A 26,673-nucleotide genomic window follows, 5' to 3' on the forward strand; every position below is an offset into this window, starting at 1 on the left:
TGTGGGTCAGACACAGGCCTAGTCTGGGACTGTGATGTGGGTCAGACACAGGCCTGGTCTGGGACAGTGACGTGGGTCAGACACAGGCCTGGTCTGAGACTATGATGTGGGTCAGACACAGATTGATATGGGTCAGACACAGGCCTGGTCTGGGACAGTGATGTGGGTCAGACACAGTCCTGGTCAGGGAGAATGATTTGGGTCTGACACAGGCCTGGTCTGGGAGAGTGATGTGGGTCAGACACAGGCTTGGTCTGGGACAGTGATGTGGGTCAGACACAGTCCTGGTCTGGGACAGTGATGTGGGTCAGACACAGGCCTGTCTGGGAGAGTGATGTGGGTCAGACACAGGCCTGGTCTGGGAGAGTGATATGGGTCAGACACAGTCCTGGTCAGGGAGAATGATTTGGGTCTGACACAACCTGGTCTGGGACAGTGATGTGGGTCAGACACAGGCCTGTCTGGGAGAGTGATGTGGGTCTGACACAGGCCTGGTCTGGGACAGTGATGTGGGTCAGACACAGGCCTGGTCTGGGACAGTGATGTGGGTCAGACACAGGCCTGGTCAGGGAGAATGATTTGGGTCTGGCCCAGGCCTGGTCTGGGAGAGTGATGTGGGTCAGACACAGGCCTGGTCTGGGACAGTGATGTGGGTCAGACACAGTCCTGGTCAGGGAGAATGATTTGGGTCTGACACAACCTGGTCTGGGACAGTGATGTGGGTCTGACACAGGCCTGGTCTAGGACAATGATGTGGGTCAGACACAGGCCTGGTCTGGGAGAGTGATGTGGGTCAGACACAGGCCTGGTCTGGGACAGTGATGTGGGTCAGACACAGACTGATATGGGTTTGTGATGAGGCCACACTCAGGTTGGAGGAACAACACCTTATATTCCTTTTGGGCTGCCTCCAACCTGATGCATGAACATCAATTTCTCGAACTTCCAGTAAAGGTCACCCACCCCTCATCATTTCCCATCCCCTTTTCCCTCTCTCACTTTATCTCCTTGCCCACCCATCACCTCCCTCTCTCTGGCGCTCCTGTCCCCCTTTTCTTTCTTCCATGGCCTTCTGTCCTCTTCTATCAGATTCCCCCTTCTCCAGCCCTGTACCTCTTTCACCAATCAACTTCCCAGATCTTTACTTCACCCCTCCACCTTCAGATTTCACCTATCACCTTGTGTTTTTCTCTCTCACCCCCCTCACTAAACCTACTCCTCAGCTTTTTTCTCCAGACCTGCCAAAGGGTCTTGGCCTGAAACGTCAACTGTACTCATCTCTATAGGTGCTGCCTGGTCTGCTGAGCATTTTGTGTCTTTGCTTGTAATAGTAACTGCACTCACTTCTATCTCCTCACACCCTTCAACATCTGGCACATAGCTAGTATCTTCCACAGTGAAGACTGATGCAAAATACTCATTTAGTTCATCTGCCATCTCCTTGTCCCCCATTATCCCTGCTTTGTGAAATGTGTTTATGTGTATTGTGCTTTACATCCTGGTCCAGAGAGATGTTGTCTCACTTGGCCTTACTTGACCCATCCTGGTGGTGAGAGAGAGACTGATGACTGTTTGGTTGTGACAACACACAGTCTGCTGAGGGATAGAGAGAGGGCCACGGTAGCAAAACGGTTAGTGTAACTCTGTACCGTGCCCGTGGCCCGTGGACCTGATTCAACTTGTTGCTGTCTGTAAGGAGTTTGTACGTTCTCCCTGTGACTGTGTGGGTTTCCTCCGGGTGCTCTGGTTTCCTCCTACAACCCAAAGATGTACAGGTTAGGTGCAATTTTGGCGCCAGAAGCTTGGTGACACTTGCAGGCTGCCCCCAGCACAAGTTCAGACTGTGTTGCTCCTTGACAGAAACCACACATTTCATTGTATACTTTGATGTACATGTGACAAACAAGAGTAATTTTTAATCTTTTGACATGACAGGGAGGTGCTGACTGGACCCAGAGTCGTGGGCACAGATTTAAGGAAACAGTGCGGAAGGGTGACGAAGCTGACATCGGGGGTTGGAGTTGGGGAGGGTTTGCAGGTTGGGTGATCGGTGGGGGCAACTAGAACATCAGGGTTGGATCACTCGTGTCCAATGGCGATAAGAAGGAATTTCTTCCCTCTGAGAGTGGTGAGTCTCTGGAAATCTCTCCCCCGATGTCAATGGACGTATTCAAGAGCAACTGTACATCTTTGGCCCAAGTCAATTGGAAAAGTAAACTAAATGGAGGGACAGCAGAGCAGAATTGGATGAAATTCCTACAAGAAATAAGGAAAATGCAGGAAAAGTATATTCCAAGAAAAAAGAAAATCATGAATGGAAAAATGGCGCAAATGTGGCTAACGAGACAGGTTAAGGCAAAAATAAAAGCAAAAGAAACGGCGTACAAGGAAGCAAAAATTAGTGGGAAAAATGAGGACTGGACGACTTTTAAAAACTTACAGAAAGAAACTAAGAAAGTCATTAGGAAAGAAAAGATGAATTATGAAAGGAAGTTGGCGATTAACATAAAAAAGGATACTAAGATTTTTTTTTAAATATATGAAGAGAAAAGAGTGACAAGGGTAGATATGGGACCCATTGAAAATGATGCTGGAGTAATTATAATGGATAACAAAGAGACGGCGGAGGAACTGAATGAGTATTTTGGATCAGTCTTCACAGTGGAAGACATGAGCAATATACCTGATAGCCAGAGGTATCAGGGAATAGAACTAGGTACAGTCAAGATTACTAGAGAGAAAGTGCTAGGGAAGCTACGTGGACTAAGAATAGATAAGTCTCCCGGCCCGGATTAGGTGCACCCAAGGGTTCTGAAGGAGGTGGCTTTGGAGATTGTGGAAGCATTGGAAATGATCTTCCAGGAATCAATAGACTCTGGCATGGTTCCGGAGGACTGGAAGGTCGCAAATGTAGTTCCGTTATTTAAGAAAGGAGGGAGGCAGCAAAAAGAAAATTACAGACCTATTAGTCTGACATCGGTGGTTGGAAAGATATTGGAGTCAATCCTCAAGGACAAGGTTATGAAATACCTCGAGGTGCATGACAAGATAGGTCGAAGCCAGCATGGTTTCATGAAGGGAAGATCCTGCCTTACCAACTTATTGGAATTTTTTGAGGTAATCTTGAATAAAATTGACAAGGGAGAGGCTGTGGATGTTGTGTATTTGGATTTTCAAAAGGCCTTCGATAAGGTGCCACATAAGAGGCTGCTTAATAAAATGAGAGCCGATGGAATTACAGGAAAAATATTGGAATGGGTGGAGCATTGGCTGATAGGCAGAAAGCAAAGGGTGGGAATAAAGGGATCCTATTCTGATTGGTTGCTGGTTACCAGTGATGTTCTGCAGGGGTCAGTGTTGGGGCCGCTTCTTTTTATAATGTATATCGATGATTTAGAGTATGGATTAAATGGTTTTGTGGCTAAGTTTGCGGATGACACCAAGATAGGTGGAGGAACAGGAAGTGTTGAAGAAACAGAAAGGCTGCAGAGAGACTTAGTTAGTTTAGGAGTGTGGGCAAAGAAATGGCAGATGAGATACAATGTTGAGAAATGTACGGTTGTACATTTTGGAAGAAGACATAATTGGGCAGATTATTATTTAGATGGGGAGAAAATTCAAAAATCGGAAGTGCAAAGGGACTTGGGGGTCCTCATGCAGGATACCCTAAAGGTTAAGCACCAGGTTGGATTGGCGGTAAGGAAAGCGAATGCTATGTTGGCATTCATTTCAAGAGGAATAGTGTATAAGAGTAAGGAGGTGTTGATGAGGCTCTATGGGGTGTTAGTGAGACCTCATTTGGAATACTGTGTGCAGTTTTGGGCCCCTATCTTAGAAGGGATGTTCTGATGTTGGAGAGTTCAGAGAAGATTTACGAGGATGATTCCTGGAATGCAGGGGCTAACATATGAGGAGCGTTTGTCGGCTCTTGGATTATATTTATTAGAGTATAGAAGAATGAGAGGGGATCTCATAGAAACGTTTCGAATGTTGAAAGGGTTGGACAGAGTAGATGTGGAAAGGTTGTTTCCCTTGGTGGGTGAGTCCAGGACAAGAGGCCATAGTCTTAGAATTAGAGGGTACCCAGTTAAAACAGAGATGAGGAGAAATTTTTTTAGCCAGAGGGTCGTGGATTTGTGGAATTCGTTGCCACATACAGCTGGGGAGGCCCGGTCATTGAGGGTGTTTAAGGAGGAGATTGACAGGTATCTAATTAGTCAGGGTATCAAGGGATTTGGGGAAAAAGCTGGAAATTGGAACTAAATGGGTGAATAGTTTAGCTCATGGGGGAGCTGCGGAGCAGACTCGATGGGCCGAATGGCCTACTTCTGCTCCTTTGTCTTGTAATAGGTGGGATCACTGGGCAAAGGACAGGGTGAGATTTGGGAGAAGACCCTGACCCGAAGTTTCCCCTCTTGGTCTAGGGCTGATTAACAGGGTGGAGTAGTCAGAGCCCTCCCCCAATCACCCCCACCCTTTCCCTTATTTGGCAGACCACCTCTCTGTCTCTTTCTGCCCCCTCCTCCCTATCCACCATCCCTGACTCCTCTCGGCAGGAATGCAATCACTGCATTTGAGCACGATGTTCTCACAGGGGGTCTATTGCTGTGTCCTCGGGAGCTGCAGAGGCCGATCCAGGATTCACGTACTTTGGTGTAATGTGGGCAAGGGTAAGTGGTGGCCGTGGCCAGGGTTTGGGTCTTTTGGTTGCTCAGTCTCTCCTTTCTCAGCTGCCGCCTGTTCCCTGCGGCGCAGAGGAGGTCGCTCTCATGTAGCGCAACTCCCTCCAGGTGAGTGCAATGTCTTCCTGGTTTTTGGATGTAATGTTGAATTTCTTCAGGCTGATTTTGACGTTATCTTGGAAGCGTTTCCTTTGCCCACCAGGGGCTTACTGACCTTCCTTCAACGGGGAGTAAGGGATCTGCTTGGGGAGACGCGGGTTTGGCAGCCATAAGATAAAGTAGCAGACGTGACCTATCCATGTGGTGGAAATGTTGCTCATATTGGCCTCCTCCAGTCAGATCCCCGCCAAACGTGTCCCACCCTCCTCTTCCGCTTTCCCCGCCACCGGGTTCAGACAGCCCGAGGGCGGCTCGGCGGCCCGGCGGCCCGGCGCCTCTCATCTGCTTCCGAGTTCCGGGTCACGTGCCCCTCTGGAGCGAGACTCGCCTCACGTGACCAGTCATCTGACCTGTTCTCGCCAGCGGCTGTCCGAGCTGCGGAATTAGCGGCACTCGGTGAGTTCCGGAGGGGTGGGGGTGCAGACAGGCCCGGAGAGCGGATTGTACGGGACGGGACCCGCCAGGGTAGGAACCATTAGAGAGAGAAAGACACGGCAGCTTCACACACTAATCTGTGCAAAGCACAACCCGAGACTGTGACATGCAAGTAGCAGCTTCACTGTTTGTGTACGCCAGGAGTGTGTGATGGGACAGTGTGGAGGGAGTTTCACTCTGTGTCTGACCCCGGGAGTGTGTGATGGGACGGTGCGGAGGGAGCTTCACTCTGTGTCTGACCCCGGGAGTGTATGATGGGACAGTGTAGAGGGAGCTTCACTCTGTGTCTGACCCCGGGAGTGTGTGATGGGACGGTGTGGAGGGAGTTTCACTCTGTGTCTGACCCCGGGAGTGTGTGATGGGACGGTGTGGAGGGAGCTTCACTCTGTGTCTGACCCCGGGAGTGTGTGATGGGACAGTGTGGAGGGAGTTTCACTCTGTGTCTGACTCCGGGAGTGTGTGATGGGACAGTGTAGAGGGAGCTTCACTCTGTGTCTGACCCTGGGAGTGTGTGATGGGACAGTGTAGGGGATGCTTCACTCTGTATCTGACCCTGGGAGTGTTTGATGGGACAGTGTGGAAGGAGTTTGTGATGGGACGGTGAGGAGGGAGTTTCACTCTGCAAAGAGATGATGTGGAGGGAGTTTCACTCTGTGAAAGGATGGTGTGGAGGGAGTTGCACTCTGGAGAGACAATGTGGAGGGAGTTTCACTGTGAAGGGACGGTGTGGAGGGACTTTCACTCTGTGGAGAGACGATGTGGAGCGAGTTTCACTCTGTGATGGGACGGTGTGGAGGGAGTTTCACTCTGTGGAGAGACGATATGGAGGGAGTTTCATTGTGTGAAGGGACAGTGTGGAGAGAGTTTCAATCTGTGATGGGATGGTGTGGAGTGAGTTTCACTCTGTGAAGGGACGGTGTGGAAGGAGTTTCACTCTGTGGAGAGATGATGTGGAGGGAGTTTCACTCTGATGGGACGGTGTGGAGGGAGTTTCACTCTGTAAAGGGATGGTGTGCAGGGAATTTCACTCTGTGGAGAGATGATGTGGAAGAAGTTTCACTCTGATGGGACGATGTGGAGGGAGTTTCACTCTGAAGGGACGGTGTGGAGGGAGTTTCACTCTGAAGGGACGGTGTGGAGGGAGTTTCACTCTGTGAAGGGACGGTGTGGAGGGAGTTTCACTCTGTGAAGGGACGGTGTGGAGGGAGTTTCACTCTGTGAAGGGACGGTGTGGAGGGAGTTTCACTCTGTGAAGGGACGGTGTGGAGGGAGTTTCACTCTGTGAAGGGACGGTGTGGAGGGAGTTTCACTCTGTGAAGGGACGGTGTGGAGGGAGTTTCACTCTGTGGAGAGATGATGTGGAGGGAGTTTCACTCTATGAAGGGACGGTGTGGAGGGAGTTGCACTCTGTGGAGAGACAATGTGAAGGGAGTTTCACTCTGTGGAGGGAGTTTCACTCTGTGAAGGGACGGTGTGGAGGGAGTTTCACTTTGTGAAGGGACGGTGTGGAGGGAGTTTCACTCTGTGATGGGACGGTGTGCAGGGAGTTTCACTCTGTGAAGGAACGGTGTGTAGGGAGTTTCACTCTGTGATGGGACGGTGTGGAGGGAGTTTCACTCTGATGGGACGGTGTGGAGGGAGTTTCACTCTGTGATGGGACGGTGTGGAGGGAGTTTCACTCTGTGAAGGGACGATGTGGAGGGAGTTTCACTCTGTGGAGAGATGATGTGGAGGGAGTTTCACTCTGTGAAGGGACGGTGTGGAGGGAGTTTCACTCTGTGGAGAGACAATGTGGAGGGAGTTTCACTCTGATGGGATGATGTGGAGGGAGTTTCACTCTGTGAAGGGACGGTGTGGAGGGAGTTTCACTCTGTGGAGAGATGATGTGGAGCGAGTTTCACTCTGTGATGGGACGGTGTGGAGGGAGTTTCACTCTGTGGAGAGACGATATGGAGGGAGTTTCATTGTGTGAAGGGACAGTGTGGAGAGAGTTTCAATCTGTGATGGGATGGTGTGGAGTGAGTTTCACTCTGTGAAGGGATGGTGTGCAGGGAATTTCACTCTGGAGAGATGATGTGGAGGGAGTTTCACTCTGATGGGACGATGTGGAGGGAGTTTCACTCTGAAGGGACGGTGTGGAGGGAGTTTCACTCTGTGAAGGGACGGTGTGGAGGGAGTTTCACTCTGTGAAGGGACGGTGTGGAGGGAGTTTCACTCTGTGAAGGGACGGTGTGGAGGGAGTTTCACTCTGTGAAGGGACGGTGTGGAGGGAGTTTCACTCTGTGGAGAGATGATGTGGAGGGAGTTTCACTCTGTGAAGGGACGGTGTGGAGGGAGTTGCACTCTGTGGAGAGACAATGTGAAGGGAGTTTCACTCTGGAGGGACGGTGTGGAGGGAGTTTCACTCTGTGAAGGAACGGTGTGGAGGGAGTTTCACTCTGTGATGGGACGGTGTGGAGGGAGTTTCACTCTGATGGGACGGTGTGGAGGGAGTTTCACTCTGTGATGGGACGGTGTGGAGGGAGTTTCACTCTCTGAAGGGACGATGTGGAGGGAGTTTCACTCTGTGGAGAGATGATGTGGAGGGAGTTTCACTCTGTGAAGGGACGGTGTGGAGGGAGTTTCACTCTGTGAAGGGACGATGTGGAGGGAGTTTCACTCTGTGGAGAGATGATGTGGAGGGAGTTTCACTCTGTGAAGGGACGGTGTGGAGGGAGTTTCACTCTGTGGAGAGACAATGTGGAGGGAGTTTCACTCTGATGGGATGATGTGGAGGGAGTTTCACTCTGTGAAGGGACGGTGTGGAGGGAGTTTCACTCTGAAGGGACGGTGTGGAGGGAGTTTCACTCTGTGATGGGACGGTGTGGAGGGAGTTTCACTCTGTGATGGGATGATGTGGAGGGAGTTTCACTCTGTGAAGGGACAGTGAGGAGGGAGCTTCACTCTGTGTCTGAACCCGGGAATGTGTGATGGGACGGTGTGGAGAGAGTTTCACTCTGTGAAGGGACAGTGTGGAGCGAGTTTCACTCTGCGATGGGACGGTGTGGAGGGAGTTTCACTCTGTGATGGTACGGTGTGGAGGGAGTTTCACTCTGTGATGGGACGGTGTGGAGGGAGTTTCACTCTGGAAAGAGACGATGTGGAGGGAGTTTCACTCTGATGGGACGGTCTGGAGGGAGTTTCACTCTGATGGGACGGTCTGGAGGGAGTTTCACTCTGAAGGGACGGTGTGGAGGGAGTTTCACTCTGTAAAGAGACGATGTGGAGGGAGTTTCACTCTGGAGAGACAATGTGGAGGGAGTTTCACTCTGTGAAGGGATGGTGTGGAGGGAGTTTCACTCTGTGAAGGGACGGTGTGGAGGGAGTTTCACTCTGTGAAGGGACGGTGTGGAGGGAGTTTCACTCTGTGAAGGGACGGTGTGGAGGGAGTTTCACTCTGTGGAGAGATGATGTGGAGGGAGTTTCACTCTGTGAAGGGACGGTGTGGAGGGAGTTGCACTCTGTGGAGAGACAATGTGAAGGGAGTTTCACTCTGTGGAGGGAGTTTCACTCTGTGAAGGGACGGTGTGGAGGGAGTTTCACTTTGTGAAGGGACGGTGTGGAGGGAGTTTCACTCTGTGATGGGACGGTGTGCAGGGAGTTTCACTCTGTGAAGGAACGGTGTGGAGGGAGTTTCACTCTGTGATGGGACGGTGTGGAGGGAGTTTCACTCTGATGGGACGGTGTGGAGGGAGTTTCACTCTGTGATGGGACGGTGTGGAGGGAGTTTCACTCTGTGAAGGGACGATGTGGAGGGAGTTTCACTCTGTGGAGAGATGATGTGGAGGGAGTTTCACTCTGTGGAGAGACAATGTGGAGGGAGTTTCACTCTGATGGGATGATGTGGAGGGAGTTTCACTCTGTGAAGGGACGGTGTGGAGGGAGTTTCACTCTGTGGAGAGATGATGTGGAGCGAGTTTCACTCTGTGATGGGACGGTGTGGAGGGAGTTTCACTCTGTGGAGAGATGATATGGAGGGAGTTTCATTGTGTGAAGGGACAGTGTGGAGAGAGTTTCAATCTGTGATGGGATGGTGTGGAGTGAGTTTCACTCTGTGAAGGGACGGTGTGGAAGGAGTTTCACTCTGTGGAAAGATGATGTGGAGGGAGTTTCACTCTGATGGGACGGTGTGGAGGGAGTTTCACTCTGTAAAGGGATGGTGTGCAGGGAATTTCACTCTGGAGAGATGATGTGGAGGGAGTTTCACTCTGATGGGACGATGTGGAGGGAGCTTCACTCTGAAGGGACGGTGTGGAGGGAGTTTCACTCTGTGAAGGGACGGTGTGGAGGGAGTTTCACTCTGTGAAGGGACGGTGTGGAGGGAGTTTCACTCTGTGAAGGGACGGTGTGGAGGGAGTTTCACTCTGTGGAGAGATGATGTGGAGGGAGTTTCACTCTGTGAAGGGACGGTGTGGAGGGAGTTGCACTCTGTGGAGAGACAATGTGAAGGGAGTTTCACTCTGTGGAGGGACGGTGTGGAGGGAGTTTCACTCTGTGAAGGAACGGTGTGGAGGGAGTTTCACTCTGTGATGGGACGGTGTGGAGGGAGTTTCACTCTGATGGGACGGTGTGGAGGGAGTTTCACTCTGTGATGGGACGGTGTGGAGGGAGTTTCACTCTCTGAAGGGACGATGTGGAGGGAGTTTCACTCTGTGGAGAGATGATGTGGAGGGAGTTTCACTCTGTGAAGGGACGGTGTGGAGGGAGTTTCACTCTGTGGAGAGACAATGTGGAGGGAGTTTCACTCTGATGGGATGATGTGGAGGGAGTTTCACTCTGTGAAGGGACGGTGTGGAGGGAGTTTCACTCTGAAGGGACGGTGTGGAGGGAGTTTCACTCTGTGATGGGACGGTGTGGAGGGAGTTTCACTCTGTGATGGGACGGTCTGGAGGGAGTTTCACTCTGTGATGGGACGGTGTGGAGGGAGTTTCACTCTGTGATGGGACGGTGTGGAGGGAGTTTCACTCTGTGAAGGGACGGTGTGGAGGGAATTTCACTCTGTGAAGGGACGGTGTGGAGGGAGTTTCTCTCTGTGGAGAGACAATGTGGAGGGAGTTTCACTCTGTGATGGGACGGTGTGGAGGGAGGTTCACTCTGTGGTGAGAATGTGGAGGGAGTTTCACTCTGTGAAGGGACAGTGAGGAGGGAGCTTCACTCTGTGTCTGAACCCGGGAATGTGTGATGGGACGGTGTGGAGAGAGTTTCACTCTGTGAAGGGACGGTGTGGAGGGAGTTTCACTCTGTGATGGGATGATGTGGAGGGAGTTTCACTCTGTGAAGGGACAGTGTGGAGCGAGTTTCACTCTGCGATGGGACGGTGTGGAGGGAGTTTCACTCTGTGATGGTACGGTGTGGAGGGAGTTTCACTCTGTGATGGGACGGTGTGGAGGGAGTTTCACTCTGGAAAGAGACGATGTGGAGGGAGTTTCACTCTGATGGGACGGTCTGGAGGGAGTTTCACTCTGATGGGACGGTCTGGAGGGAGTTTCACTCTGAAGGGACGGTGTGGAGGGAGTTTCACTCTGTAAAGAGACGATGTGGAGGGAGTTTCACTCTGGAGAGACAATGTGGAGGGAGTTTCACTCTGTGAAGGGATGGTGTGGAGGGAGTTTCACTCTGTGGAGAGACGATGTGGAGGGAGTTTCATTGTGTGAAGGGACAGTGTGGGGAGAGTTTCAATCTGTGATGGGATGGTGTGGAGTGAGTTTCACTCTGTGAAGGGATGGTGTGGAGGGAGTTTCACTCTGTGGAGAGATGATGTGGAGGGAGTTTCACTCTGTAATGGGACGGTGTGGACGGAGTTTCACTCTGTGATGGGACGGTGTGGAGGGAGTTTCAGTCTGTGAAGGGACGGTGTGGAGGGAGTTTCACTCTGTGAAGGGACAGTGTGGAGGGAGTTTCACTCTGTGTCTGACTCCGGGAGTGTGTAATGGGACAGTGTGAAGGGAGCTTCACTCTGTGTCTGACCCTGGGAGTGTGTGATGGAACACTGTAGGGGATGCTTCACTCTGTATCTGACCCTGGGAGTGTTTGATGGGACAGTGTGGAAGGAGTTTGTGATGGGAAGGTGGGGAGGGAGTTTAACTCTGTAAAGAGACAATGTGGAGGGAGTTTCACTCTGTGAAGGGACGGTGTGGAGGGAGTTTCACTCTGTGGAGAGACGATGTGGAGTGAGTTTCACTCTGTGATGGGATGGTGTGGAGTGAGTTTCACTCTGTGAAGGGACGGTGTAGAGGGAGTTTCACTCTGTGGAGAGATGATGTGGAGGGAGGTTCACTCTGTGATGGGACGGTGTGGAGGGAGTTTCACTCTGTAAAGGGATGGTGTGGAGGGAATTTCACTCTGTGGAGAGATGATGTGGAGGGAGCTTCACTCTGATGGGACGATGTGGAGGGAGTTTCACTCTGAAGGGACGGTGTAGAGGGAGTTTCACTCTGTGAAGGGACAGTGTGGACGGAGTTTCACTCTGTGAAGGGACAGTGTGGAGGGAGTTTCACTCTGAAGGTACGGTGTGGAGAGAGTTCGACTCTGTGAAGGGACGGTGTGGAGGGAGTTTCACTCTGTGGAGAGACAATGTGGAGGGAGTTTCACTCTGTGAAGTGACGGTGTGGAGGGAGTTTCACTCTGAAGGGACAATGTGGAGGGAGTTTCACTCTGCGATGGGATGGTGTGGAGGGAGTTTCACTCTGTGAAGGGATGGTGTGGAGGGAGTTTCACTCTGGAGAGACAATGTGGAGGGAGTTTCACTCTGAAGGGAGGGTGTGGAGGGAGTTTAACTCTGTGGAGAGACGATGTGGAGGGAGTTTCACTCTGCGATGGGAAGGTGTGGAGGGAGTTTCACTCTGTGGAGAGACGATATGGAGGGAGTTTCATTGTGTGAAGGTACAGTGTGGAGTTTCAATCTGTGATGGGATGGTGTGGAGTGATTTTCACTCTGTGAAGGAATGGTGTGGAGGGAATTTCACTCTGGAGAGATGATGTGGAGGGATTTTCACTCTGATAGGACGATGCGGAGGGAGTTTCACTCTGTGAAGGGACGATGCGGAGGGAGTTTCACTCTGTGAAGGGACGGTGTGGAGGGAGTTTCACTCTGTGAAGGGACGGTGTGGAGGGAGTTTCACTCTGTGAAGGGACGGTGTGGAGGGAGTTTCACTCTGTGAAGGGACGGTGTGGAGGGAGTTTCACTCTGTGATGGGACGGTGTGGAGGGAATTTCACTCTGTGGAGAGAATGTGGAGTGAGCTTCACTCTGTGAAGGGACAATGCGGAGTGAGTTTCACTCTGTGAAGGGACAATGCGGAGGGAGTTTCACTCTGTGATGGGACGGTGCGGAGGGAGTTTCACTCTGTCAAGGAACGGTGTGGAGGGAGTATCTCTCTGGAGAGACAATGTGGAGGGAGTTTCACTCTGAAGGGACGGTGTGGAGGGAGTTTCACTCGGTGGAGAGACAATGTGGAGGGAGTTTCACTCTGAAGGGACGGTGTGGAGGGCGTTTCACTCGGTGGAGAGATGATGTGGAGGGAGTTTCACTCTGTGAAGGGACGGTGTGGAGGGAGTTTCACTCTGTGGAGAGACGATGTGGAGTGAGTTTCACTCTGATGGGACGGTGTGGAGGGAGTTTCACTCTGTAAAGGGATGGTGTGGAGGGAATTTCACTCTGTGGAGAGATGATGTGGAGGGAGATTCACTCTGATGGGACGATGTGGAGGGAGTTTCACTCTGAAGGGACGGTGTAGAGGGAGTTTCACTCTGTGTAGGGACAGTGTGGAGGGAGTTTCACTCTGTGAAGGGACAGTGTGGAGGGAGTTTCACTCTGTGAAGGGATGGTGTGGAGGGAGTTTCACTCTGTGGAGAGATGATGTGGAGGGCGTTTCACTCTCTGATGGGACGGTGTGGAGGGAGTTTCACTCTGTGGAGAGACGGTGTGGAGGGAGTTTCACTCTGTGATGGGACGGTGTGGAGGGAGTTTGTGGAGAGACAATGTGGAGGGAGTTTCACTCTCTGAAGGGACGGTGTGGAGGGAGTTTCACTCTGTGGAGAGACGGTGTGGAGGGAGTTTCACTCTGTGATGGGACGGTGTGGAGGGAGTTTCACTCTGTGAAGGGACGGTGTGGAGGGAGTTTCACTCTGTGATGGGATGATGTGGAGGGAGTTTCACTCTGTGAAGGGACAGTGTGGAGCGAGTTTCACTCTGCGATGGGACGGTGTGGAGGGAGTTTTACTCTGTGATGGTACGGTGTGGAGGGAGTTTCACTCTGTGATGGGACGGTGTGGAGGGAGTTTCAATCTGGAAAGAGACGATGTGGAGGGAGTTTCACTCTGGAAAGAGACAATGTGGAGGGAGTTTCACTCTGATGGGACGGTCTGGAGGGAGTTTCACTCTGATGGGAAGGTCTGGAGGGAGTTTCACTCTGATGGGACGGTCTGGAGGGAGTTTCACTCTGTGAAGGGACGATGTGGAGGGAGTTTCACTCTGCGGAGAGATGATGTGGAGGGAGTTTCACTCTGAAGGGACGGTGTGGAGGGAGTTTCACTCTGTGAAGGGACGGTGTGGAGGGAGTTTCACTCTGAAGGGACGGTGTGGAGGGAGTTTCACTCTGTAAAGAGATGATGTGGAGGGAGTTTCACTCTGGAGAGACAATGTGGAGGGAGTTACACTCTGTGAAGGGACGGTGTGGAGGGAGTTTTACTCTGTCAAGGAACGGTGTGGAGGGAGTTTCTCTCTGGAGAGACAATGTGGAGGGAGTTTCACTCTGTGAAGGGACGGTGTGGAGAGAGTTTCACTCTGTGAAGGGACGGTGTGGAGGGAGTTTCACTCTGTGGAGAGACAATGTGGAGGGAGTTTCACTCTGCGATGGGACGGTGTGGAGGGAGTTTCACTCTGTGAAGGGATGGTGTGGAGGGAGTTTCTCTCTGGAGAGACAATGTGGAGGGAGTTTCACTCTGAAGGGACGGTGTGGAGGGAGTTTCACTCGGTGGAGAGACAATGTGGAGGGAGTTTCACTCTGAAGGGACGGTGTGGAGGGCGTTTCACTCGGTGGAGAGATGATGTGGAGGGAGTTTCACTCTGATGGGACGATGTGGAGGGAGTTTCACTCTGAAGGGACGGTGTAGAGGGAGTTTCACTCTGTGAAGGGACAGTGTGGAGGGAGTTTCACTCTGTGAAGGGACAGTGTGGAGGGAGTTTCACTCTGTGAAGGGATGGTGTGGAGGGAGTTTCACTCTGTGGAGAGATGATGTGGAGGGCGTTTCACTCTGATGGGACGGTGTGGAGGGAGTTTCACTCTGTGAAGGGACGGTGTGGAGGGAGTTTGTGGAGAGACAATGTGGAGGGAGTTTCACTCTCTGAAGGGACGGTGTGGAGGGAGTTTCACTCTGTGGAGAGACGGTGTGGAGGGAGTTTCACTCTGTGATGGGACGGTGTGGAGGGAGTTTCACTCTGTGAAGGGACGGTGTGGAGGGAGTTTCACTCTGTGATGGGATGATGTGGAGGGAGTTTCACTCTGTGAAGGGACAGTGTGGAGCGAGTTTCACTCTGCGATGGGACGGTGTGGAGGGAGTTTCACTCTGATGGTACGGTGTGGAGGGAGTTTCACTCTGTGATGGGACGGTGTGGAGGGAGTTTCACTCTGGAAAGAGACGATGTGGAGGGAGTTTCACTCTGGAAAGAGACAATGTGGAGGGAGTTTCACTCTGATGGGACGGTCTGGAGGGAGTTTCACTCTGATGGGACGGTTTGGAGGGAGTTTCACTCTGATGGGACGGTCTGGAGGGAGTTTCACTCTGTGAAGGGAGGATGTGGAGGGAGTTTCACTCTGCGGAGAGATGATGTGGAGGGAGTTTCACTCTGTGAAGGGACGGTGTGGAGGGAGTTTCACTCTGTGAAGGGACGGTGTGGAGGGAGTTTTACTCTGAAGGGACGGTGTGGAGGGAGTTTCACTCTGTAAAGAGACGATGTGGAGGGAGTTTCACTCTGGAGAGACAATGTGGAGGGAGTTACACTCTGTGAAGGGACGGTGTGGAGGGAGTTTTACTCTGTCAAGGAACGGTGTGGAGGGAGTTTCTCTCTGGAGAGACAATGTGGAGGGAGTTTCACTCTGTGAAGGGACGGTGTGGAGGGAGTTTCACTCTGATAGGATGATCTGGAGGGAGTTTCACTCTGATGGGAAGGTCTGGAGGGAGTTTCACTCTGTAAAGAGACGATGTGGAGGGAGTTTCACTCTGTAAAGAGACGATGTGGAGGGAGTTTCACTCTGGAGAGACAATGTGGAGGGAGTTACACTCTGTGAAGGGACGGTGTGGAGGGAGTTTCACTCTGTGGAGAGACGATATGGAGGGAGTTTCACTCTGTGATGGGACGGTGTGGAGGGAGTTTCACTCTGGAGAGACGATATGGAGGGAGTTTCATTGTGTGAAGGGACAGTGTGGGGAGAGTTTCAATCTGTGATGGGATGGTGTGGAGTGAGTTTCACTCTGGAGAGATGATGTGGAGGGAGTTTCACTCTGTGATGGGACGGTGTGGAGGGAGTTTCACTCTGTGAAGGGACGGTGTGGAGGGAGTTTCACTCTGTGAAGGGATGGTGTGGAGGGAGTTTCACTCTGGAGAGACAATGTGGATGGAGTTTCACTCTGAAGGGACGGTGTGGAAGGAGTTTCACTCTGTGGAGAGACGATGTGGAGGGAGTTTCACTCTGCGATGGGAAGGTGTGGAGGGAGTTTCACTCTGTGGAGAGACGATATGGAGGGAGTTTCATTGTGTGAAGGTACAGTGTGGAGAGAGTTTCAATCTGTGATGGGATGGTGTGGAGTGATTTTCACTCTGTGAAGGGACGGTGTGGAGGGAATTTCACTCTGTGGAGAGATGATGTGGAGGGAGTTTCACTCTGTGATGGGACGATGCGGGGGGAGTTTCACTCTGTGAAGGGACGGTGTGGAGGGAGTTTCACTCTGTGAAGGGACGGTGTGGAGGGAGTTTCACTCTGTGGAGAGACAATGTGGAGGGAGTTTCACTCTGAAGGTACGGTGTGGAGAGAGTTCGACTCTGTGAAGGGACGGTGTGGAGGGAGTTTCACTCTGTGGAGAGACAATGTGGAGGGAGTTTCACTCTGTGAAGTGACGGTGTGGAGGGAGTTTCACTCTGAAGGGACAATGTGGAGGGAGTTTCACTCTGCGATGGGACGGTGTGGAGGGAGTTTCACTCTGTGATGGTACGGTGTGGAGGGAGTTTCACTCTGTGATGGGATGGTGTGGAGTGAGTTTCACTCTGTGAAGGGACGGTGTAGAGGGAGTTTCACTCTGTGGAGAGATGATGTGGAGGGAGGTTCACTCTGTGATGGGACGGTGTGGAGGGAGTTTCACTCTGTAAAGGGATGGTGTGGAGGGAATTTCACTCTGTGGAGAGATGATGTGGAGGGAGCTTCACTCTGATGGGACGATGTGGAGGGAGTTTCACTCTGAAGGGACGGTGTAGAGGGAGTTTCACTCTGTGAAGGGACAGTGTGGACGGAGTTTCACTCTGTGAAGGGACAGTGTGGAGGGAGTTTCACTCTGAAGGTACGGTGTGGAGAGAGTTCGACTCTGTGAAGGGACGGTGTGGAGGGAGTTTCACTCTGTGGAGAGACAATGTGGAGGGAGTTTCACTCTGTGAAGTGACGGTGTGGAGGGAGTTTCACTCTGAAGGGACAATGTGGAGGGAGTTTCACTCTGCGATGGGATGGTGTGGAGGGAGTTTCACTCTGTGAAGGGATGGTGTGGAGGGAGTTTCACTCTGGAGAGACAATGTGGAGGGAGTTTCACTCTGAAGGGAGGGTGTGGAGGGAGTTTAACTCTGTGGAGAGACGATGTGGAGGGAGTTTCACTCTGCGATGGGAAGGTGTGGAGGGAGTTTCACTCTGTGGAGAGACGATATGGAGGGAGTTTCATTGTGTGAAGGTACAGTGTGGAGTTTCAATCTGTGATGGGATGGTGTGGAGTGATTTTCACTCTGTGAAGGAATGGTGTGGAGGGAATTTCACTCTGGAGAGATGATGTGGAGGGATTTTCACTCTGATAGGACGATGCGGAGGGAGTTTCACTCTGTGAAGGGACGATGCGGAGGGAGTTTCACTCTGTGAAGGGACGGTGTGGAGGGAGTTTCACTCTGTGAAGGGACGGTGTGGAGGGAGTTTCACTCTGTGAAGGGACGGTGTGGAGGGAGTTTCACTCTGTGAAGGGACGGTGTGGAGGGAGTTTCACTCTGTGATGGGACGGTGTGGAGGGAATTTCACTCTGTGGAGAGAATGTGGAGTGAGCTTCACTCTGTGAAGGGACAATGCGGAGTGAGTTTCACTCTGTGAAGGGACAATGCGGAGGGAGTTTCACTCTGTGATGGGACGGTGCGGAGGGAGTTTCACTCTGTCAAGGAACGGTGTGGAGGGAGTATCTCTCTGGAGAGACAATGTGGAGGGAGTTTCACTCTGAAGGGACGGTGTGGAGGGAGTTTCACTCGGTGGAGAGACAATGTGGAGGGAGTTTCACTCTGAAGGGACGGTGTGGAGGGCGTTTCACTCGGTGGAGAGATGATGTGGAGGGAGTTTCACTCTGTGAAGGGACGGTGTGGAGGGAGTTTCACTCTGTGGAGAGACGATGTGGAGTGAGTTTCACTCTGATTGGACGGTGTGGAGGGAGTTTCACTCTGTAAAGGGATGGTGTGGAGGGAATTTCACTCTGTGGAGAGATGATGTGGAGGGAGCTTCACTCTGATGGGACGATGTGGAGGGAGTTTCACTCTGAAGGGACGGTGTAGAGGGAGTTTCACTCTGTGTAGGGACAGTGTGGAGGGAGTTTCACTCTGTGAAGGGACAGTGTGGAGGGAGTTTCACTCTGTGAAGGGATGGTGTGGAGGGAGTTTCACTCTGTGGAGAGATGATGTGGAGGGCGTTTCACTCTGATGGGACGGTGTGGAGGGAGTTTCACTCTGTGAAGGGACGGTGTGGAGGGAGTTTGTGGAGAGACAATGTGGAGGGAGTTTCACTCTCTGAAGGGACGGTGTGGAGGGAGTTTCACTCTGTGGAGAGACGGTGTGGAGGGAGTTTCACTCTGTGATGGGACGGTGTGGAGGGAGTTTCACTCTGTGAAGGGACGGTGTGGAGGGAGTTTCACTCTGTGATGGGATGATGTGGAGGGAGTTTCACTCTGTGAAGGGACAGTGTGGAGCGAGTTTCACTCTGCGATGGGACGGTGTGGAGGGAGTTTTACTCTGTGATGGTACGGTGTGGAGGGAGTTTCACTCTGTGATGGGACGGTGTGGAGGGAGTTTCAATCTGGAAAGAGACGATGTGGAGGGAGTTTCACTCTGGAAAGAGACAATGTGGAGGGAGTTTCACTCTGATGGGACGGTCTGGAGGGAGTTTCACTCTGATGGGAAGGTCTGGAGGGAGTTTCACTCTGATGGGACGGTCTGGAGGGAGTTTCACTCTGTGAAGGGACGATGTGGAGGGAGTTTCACTCTGCGGAGAGATGATGTGGAGGGAGTTTCACTCTGTGAAGGGACGGTGTGGAGGGAGTTTCACTCTGTGAAGGGACGGTGTGGAGGGAGTTTCACTCTGAAGGGACGGTGTGGAGGGAGTTTCACTCTGTAAAGAGATGATGTGGAGGGAGTTTCACTCTGGAGAGACAATGTGGAGGGAGTTACACTCTGTGAAGGGACGGTGTGGAGGGAGTTTTACTCTGTCAAGGAACGGTGTGGAGGGAGTTTCTCTCTGGAGAGACAATGTGGAGGGAGTTTCACTCTGTGAAGGGACGGTGTGGAGAGAGTTTCACTCTGTGAAGGGACGGTGTGGAGGGAGTTTCACTCTGTGGAGAGACAATGTGGAGGGAGTTTCACTCTGCGATGGGACGGTGTGGAGGGAGTTTCACTCTGTGAAGGGATGGTGTGGAGGGAGTTTCTCTCTGGAGAGACAATGTGGAGGGAGTTTCACTCTGAAGGGACGGTGTGGAGGGAGTTTCACTCGGTGGAGAGACAATGTGGAGGGAGTTTCACTCTGAAGGGACGGTGTGGAGGGCGTTTCACTCGGTGGAGAGATGATGTGGAGGGAGTTTCACTCTGATGGGACGATGTGGAGGGAGTTTCACTCTGAAGGGACGGTGTAGAGGGAGTTTCACTCTGTGAAGGGACAGTGTGGAGGGAGTTTCACTCTGTGAAGGGACAGTGTGGAGGGAGTTTCACTCTGTGAAGGGATGGTGTGGAGGGAGTTTCACTCTGTGGAGAGATGATGTGGAGGGCGTTTCACTCTGATGGGACGGTGTGGAGGGAGTTTCACTCTGTGAAGGGACGGTGTGGAGGGAGTTTGTGGAGAGACAATGTGGAGGGAGTTTCACTCTCTGAAGGGACGGTGTGGAGGGAGTTTCACTCTGTGGAGAGACGGTGTGGAGGGAGTTTCACTCTGTGATGGGACGGTGTGGAGGGAGTTTCACTCTGTGAAGGGACGGTGTGGAGGGAGTTTCACTCTGTGATGGGATGATGTGGAGGGAGTTTCACTCTGTGAAGGGACAGTGTGGAGCGAGTTTCACTCTGCGATGGGACGGTGTGGAGGGAGTTTCACTCTGATGGTACGGTGTGGAGGGAGTTTCACTCTGTGATGGGACGGTGTGGAGGGAGTTTCACTCTGGAAAGAGACGATGTGGAGGGAGTTTCACTCTGGAAAGAGACAATGTGGAGGGAGTTTCACTCTGATGGGACGGTCTGGAGGGAGTTTCACTCTGATGGGACGGTTTGGAGGGAGTTTCACTCTGATGGGACGGTCTGGAGGGAGTTTCACTCTGTGAAGGGAGGATGTGGAGGGAGTTTCACTCTGCGGAGAGATGATGTGGAGGGAGTTTCACTCTGTGAAGGGACGGTGTGGAGGGAGTTTCACTCTGTGAAGGGACGGTGTGGAGGGAGTTTTACTCTGAAGGGACGGTGTGGAGGGAGTTTCACTCTGTAAAGAGACGATGTGGAGGGAGTTTCACTCTGGAGAGACAATGTGGAGGGAGTTACACTCTGTGAAGGGACGGTGTGGAGGGAGTTTTACTCTGTCAAGGAACGGTGTGGAGGGAGTTTCTCTCTGGAGAGACAATGTGGAGGGAGTTTCACTCTGTGAAGGGACGGTGTGGAGGGAGTTTCACTCTGATGGGATGATCTGGAGGGAGTTTCACTCTGATGGGAAGGTCTGGAGGGAGTTTCACTCTGTAAAGAGACGATGTGGAGGGAGTTTCACTCTGTAAAGAGACGATGTGGAGGGAGTTTCACTCTGGAGAGACAATGTGGAGGGAGTTACACTCTGTGAAGGGACGGTGTGGAGGGAGTTTCACTCTGTGGAGAGACGATATGGAGGGAGTTTCACTCTGTGATGGGACGGTGTGGAGGGAGTTTCACTCTGGAGAGACGATATGGAGGGAGTTTCATTGTGTGAAGGGACAGTGTGGGGAGAGTTTCAATCTGTGATGGGATGGTGTGGAGTGAGTTTCACTCTGGAGAGATGATGTGGAGGGAGTTTCACTCTGTGATGGGACGGTGTGGAGGGAGTTTCACTCTGTGAAGGGACGGTGTGGAGGGAGTTTCACTCTGTGAAGGGATGGTGTGGAGGGAGTTTCACTCTGGAGAGACAATGTGGATGGAGTTTCACTCTGAAGGGACGGTGTGGAAGGAGTTTCACTCTGTGGAGAGACGATGTGGAGGGAGTTTCACTCTGCGATGGGAAGGTGTGGAGGGAGTTTCACTCTGTGGAGAGACGATATGGAGGGAGTTTCATTGTGTGAAGGTACAGTGTGGAGAGAGTTTCAATCTGTGATGGGATGGTGTGGAGTGATTTTCACTCTGTGAAGGGACGGTGTGGAGGGAATTTCACTCTGTGGAGAGATGATGTGGAGGGAGTTTCACTCTGTGATGGGACGATGCGGGGGGAGTTTCACTCTGTGAAGGGACGGTGTGGAGGGAGTTTCACTCTGTGAAGGGACGGTGTGGAGGGAGTTTCACTCTGTGGAGAGACAATGTGGAGGGAGTTTCACTCTGAAGGTACGGTGTGGAGAGAGTTCGACTCTGTGAAGGGACGGTGTGGAGGGAGTTTCACTCTGTGGAGAGACAATGTGGAGGGAGTTTCACTCTGTGAAGTGACGGTGTGGAGGGAGTTTCACTCTGAAGGGACAATGTGGAGGGAGTTTCACTCTGCGATGGGACGGTGTGGAGGGAGTTTCACTCTGTGATGGTACGGTGTGGAGGGAGTTTCACTCTGTGATTGGACGGTGTGGAGGGAGTGTCACTCTGTAAAGAGACGATATGGAGGGAGTTTCACTCTGTGATGGGACGGTGTGGAGGGAGTTTCACTCTGTGAAGGGACGGTGTGGTGGGAGTTTCACTCTGTGATGGGACCGTGTGGAGGGAGTTTCACTCTGTGAAGGGACAATGTGGAGGGAGTTTCAATCTGTGATGGGATGGTGTGGAGTGATTTTCACTCTGTTAAGGAATGGTGTGGAGTGAATTTCACTCTGGAGTGATGATGTGGAGGGATTTTCACTCTGATGGGACGATGCGGAGGGAGTTTCACTCTGTGAAGGTATGATGCGGAGGGAGTTTCACTCTGTGAAGGGACGGTGTGGAGGGAGTTTCACTCTGTGAAGGGACGGTGTGGAGGGAGTTTCACTCTGTGAAGGAACGGTGTGGAGGGAGTTTCACTCTGTGATGGGACGGTGTGGAGGGAGTTTCACTCTGGAAAGAGACGATGTGGAGGGAGTTTCACTCTGGAAAGAGACAATGTGGAGGGAGTTTCACTCTGATGGGACGGTCTGGAGGGAGTTTCACTCTGATGGGACGGTTTGGAGGGAGTTTCACTCTGATGGGACGGTCTGGAGGGAGTTTCACTCTGTGAAGGGAGGATGTGGAGGGAGTTTCACTCTGCGGAGAGATGATGTGGAGGGAGTTTCACTCTGTGAAGGGACGGTGTGGAGGGAGTTTCACTCTGTGAAGGGACGGTGTGGAGGGAGTTTTACTCTGAAGGGACGGTGTGGAGGGAGTTTCACTCTGTAAAGAGACGATGTGGAGGGAGTTTCACTCTGGAGAGACAATGTGGAGGGAGTTACACTCTGTGAAGGGACGGTGTGGAGGGAGTTTTACTCTGTCAAGGAACGGTGTGGAGGGAGTTTCTCTCTGGAGAGACAATGTGGAGGGAGTTTCACTCTGTGAAGGGACGGTGTGGAGGGAGTTTCACTCTGATGGGATGATCTGGAGGGAGTTTCACTCTGATGGGAAGGTCTGGAGGGAGTTTCACTCTGTAAAGAGACGATGTGGAGGGAGTTTCACTCTGTAAAGAGACGATGTGGAGGGAGTTTCACTCTGGAGAGACAATGTGGAGGGAGTTACACTCTGTGAAGGGACGGTGTGGAGGGAGTTTCACTCTGTGGAGAGACGATATGGAGGGAGTTTCACTCTGTGATGGGACGGTGTGGAGGGAGTTTCACTCTGGAGAGACGATATGGAGGGAGTTTCATTGTGTGAAGGGACAGTGTGGGGAGAGTTTCAATCTGTGATGGGATGGTGTGGAGTGAGTTTCACTCTGGAGAGATGATGTGGAGGGAGTTTCACTCTGTGATGGGACGGTGTGGAGGGAGTTTCACTCTGTGAAGGGACGGTGTGGAGGGAGTTTCACTCTGTGAAGGGATGGTGTGGAGGGAGTTTCACTCTGGAGAGACAATGTGGATGGAGTTTCACTCTGAAGGGACGGTGTGGAAGGAGTTTCACTCTGTGGAGAGACGATGTGGAGGGAGTTTCACTCTGCGATGGGAAGGTGTGGAGGGAGTTTCACTCTGTGGAGAGACGATATGGAGGGAGTTTCATTGTGTGAAGGTACAGTGTGGAGAGAGTTTCAATCTGTGATGGGATGGTGTGGAGTGATTTTCACTCTGTGAAGGGACGGTGTGGAGGGAATTTCACTCTGTGGAGAGATGATGTGGAGGGAGTTTCACTCTGTGATGGGACGATGCGGGGGGAGTTTCACTCTGTGAAGGGACGGTGTGGAGGGAGTTTCACTCTGTGAAGGGACGGTGTGGAGGGAGTTTCACTCTGTGGAGAGACAATGTGGAGGGAGTTTCACTCTGAAGGTACGGTGTGGAGAGAGTTCGACTCTGTGAAGGGACGGTGTGGAGGGAGTTTCACTCTGTGGAGAGACAATGTGGAGGGAGTTTCACTCTGTGAAGTGACGGTGTGGAGGGAGTTTCACTCTGAAGGGACAATGTGGAGGGAGTTTCACTCTGCGATGGGACGGTGTGGAGGGAGTTTCACTCTGTGATGGTACGGTGTGGAGGGAGTTTCACTCTGTGATTGGACGGTGTGGAGGGAGTGTCACTCTGTAAAGAGACGATATGGAGGGAGTTTCACTCTGTGATGGGACGGTGTGGAGGGAGTTTCACTCTGTGAAGGGACGGTGTGGTGGGAGTTTCACTCTGTGATGGGACCGTGTGGAGGGAGTTTCACTCTGTGAAGGGACAATGTGGAGGGAGTTTCAATCTGTGATGGGATGGTGTGGAGTGATTTTCACTCTGTTAAGGAATGGTGTGGAGTGAATTTCACTCTGGAGTGATGATGTGGAGGGATTTTCACTCTGATGGGACGATGCGGAGGGAGTTTCACTCTGTGAAGGTATGATGCGGAGGGAGTTTCACTCTGTGAAGGGACGGTGTGGAGGGAGTTTCACTCTGTGAAGGGACGGTGTGGAGGGAGTTTCACTCTGTGAAGGAACGGTGTGGAGGGAGTTTCACTCTGTGATGGGACGGTGTGGAGGGAGTTTCACTCTGGAAAGAGACGATGTGGAGGGAGTTTCACTCTGGAAAGAGACAATGTGGAGGGAGTTTCACTCTGATGGGACGGTCTGGAGGGAGTTTCACTCTGATGGGACGGATTGGAGGGAGTTTCACTCTGATGGGACGGTCTGGAGGGAGTTTCACTCTGTGAAGGGAGGATGTGGAGGGAGTTTCACTCTGCGGAGAGATGATGTGGAGGGAGTTTCACTCTGTGAAGGGACGGTGTGGAGGGAGTTTCACTCTGTGAAGGGACGGTGTGGAGGGAGTTTAACTCTGAAGGGACGGTGTGGAGGGAGTTTCACTCTGTAAAGAGACGATGTGGAGGGAGTTTCACTCTGGAGAGACAATGTGGAGGGAGTTACACTCTGTGATGGGACGGTGTGGAGGGAGTTTCACTCTGTGAAGGGACGGTGTGGTGGGAGTTTCACTCTGTGATGGGACCGTGTGGAGGGAGTTTCACTCTGTGAAGGGACAATGTGGAGGGAGTTTCAATCTGTGATGGGATGGTGTGGAGTGATTTTCACTCTGTTAAGGAATGGTGTGGAGTGAATTTCACTCTGGAGTGATGATGTGGAGGGATTTTCACTCTGATGGGACGATGCGGAGGGAGTTTCACTCTGTGAAGGTATGATGCGGAGGGAGTTTCACTCTGTGAAGGGACGGTGTGGAGGGAGTTTCACTCTGTGAAGGGACGGTGTGGAGGGAGTTTCACTCTGTGAAGGAACGGTGTGGAGGGAGTTTCACTCTGTGATGGGACGGTGTGGAGGGAGTTTCACTCTGGAAAGAGACGATGTGGAGGGAGTTTCACTCTGGAAAGAGACAATGTGGAGGGAGTTTCACTCTGATGGGACGGTCTGGAGGGAGTTTCACTCTGATGGGACGGTTTGGAGGGAGTTTCACTCTGATGGGACGGTCTGGAGGGAGTTTCACTCTGTGAAGGGAGGATGTGGAGGGAGTTTCACTCTGCGGAGAGATGATGTGGAGGGAGTTTCACTCTGTGAAGGGACGGTGTGGAGGGAGTTTCACTCTGTGAAGGGACGGTGTGGAGGGAGTTTTACTCTGAAGGGACGGTGTGGAGGGAGTTTCACTCTGTAAAGAGACGATGTGGAGGGAGTTTCACTCTGGAGAGACAATGTGGAGGGAGTTACACTCTGTGAAGGGACGGTGTGGAGGGAGTTTTACTCTGTCAAGGAACGGTGTGGAGGGAGTTTCTCTCTGGAGAGACAATGTGGAGGGAGTTTCACTCTGTGAAGGGACGGTGTGGAGGGAGTTTCACTCTGATGGGATGATCTGGAGGGAGTTTCACTCTGATGGGAAGGTCTGGAGGGAGTTTCACTCTGTAAAGAGACGATGTGGAGGGAGTTTCACTCTGTAAAGAGACGATGTGGAGGGAGTTTCACTCTGGAGAGACAATGTGGAGGGAGTTACACTCTGTGAAGGGACGGTGTGGAGGGAGTTTCACTCTGTGGAGAGACGATATGGAGGGAGTTTCACTCTGTGATGGGACGGTGTGGAGGGAGTTTCACTCTGGAGAGACGATATGGAGGGAGTTTCATTGTGTGAAGGGACAGTGTGGGGAGAGTTTCAATCTGTGATGGGATGGTGTGGAGTGAGTTTCACTCTGGAGAGATGATGTGGAGGGAGTTTCACTCTGTGATGGGACGGTGTGGAGGGAGTTTCACTCTGTGAAGGGACGGTGTGGAGGGAGTTTCACTCTGTGAAGGGATGGTGTGGAGGGAGTTTCACTCTGGAGAGACAATGTGGATGGAGTTTCACTCTGAAGGGACGGTGTGGAAGGAGTTTCACTCTGTGGAGAGACGATGTGGAGGGAGTTTCACTCTGCGATGGGAAGGTGTGGAGGGAGTTTCACTCTGTGGAGAGACGATATGGAGGGAGTTTCATTGTGTGAAGGTACAGTGTGGAGAGAGTTTCAATCTGTGATGGGATGGTGTGGAGTGATTTTCACTCTGTGAAGGGACGGTGTGGAGGGAATTTCACTCTGTGGAGAGATGATGTGGAGGGAGTTTCACTCTGTGATGGGACGATGCGGGGGGAGTTTCACTCTGTGAAGGGACGGTGTGGAGGGAGTTTCACTCTGTGAAGGGACGGTGTGGAGGGAGTTTCACTCTGTGGAGAGACAATGTGGAGGGAGTTTCACTCTGAAGGTACGGTGTGGAGAGAGTTCGACTCTGTGAAGGGACGGTGTGGAGGGAGTTTCACTCTGTGGAGAGACAATGTGGAGGGAGTTTCACTCTGTGAAGTGACGGTGTGGAGGGAGTTTCACTCTGAAGGGACAATGTGGAGGGAGTTTCACTCTGCGATGGGACGGTGTGGAGGGAGTTTCACTCTGTGATGGTACGGTGTGGAGGGAGTTTCACTCTGTGATTGGACGGTGTGGAGGGAGTGTCACTCTGTAAAGAGACGATATGGAGGGAGTTTCACTCTGTGATGGGACGGTGTGGAGGGAGTTTCACTCTGTGAAGGGACGGTGTGGTGGGAGTTTCACTCTGTGATGGGACCGTGTGGAGGGAGTTTCACTCTGTGAAGGG

The 26,673-nt window shown here is 52.2% G+C and overlaps 1 protein-coding gene across 2 annotated transcripts in view; it reads left to right on the forward strand.

Moving 5' to 3' along the window:
* Positions 1 to 5,174: 5,174 nt before the first annotated feature.
* The window catches only part of wdr81 (WD repeat domain 81), a 96,165-nt gene continuing 74,666 nt past the window's right edge, over positions 5,175 to 26,673 (forward strand). Inside the window, exon 1 of one of the 2 annotated variants that reach the window (XM_063031004.1) lies at positions 5,175 to 5,237. The gene's annotated coding sequence lies outside the window, so the exon portion shown is untranslated. The other variant, XM_063031005.1, reaches the window with a different exon arrangement.

Source organism: Mobula hypostoma, chromosome 23 (genome assembly GCF_963921235.1).
Source record: "Mobula hypostoma chromosome 23, sMobHyp1.1, whole genome shotgun sequence".
Lineage (NCBI taxonomy): Eukaryota > Metazoa > Chordata > Chondrichthyes > Myliobatiformes > Myliobatidae > Mobula > Mobula hypostoma.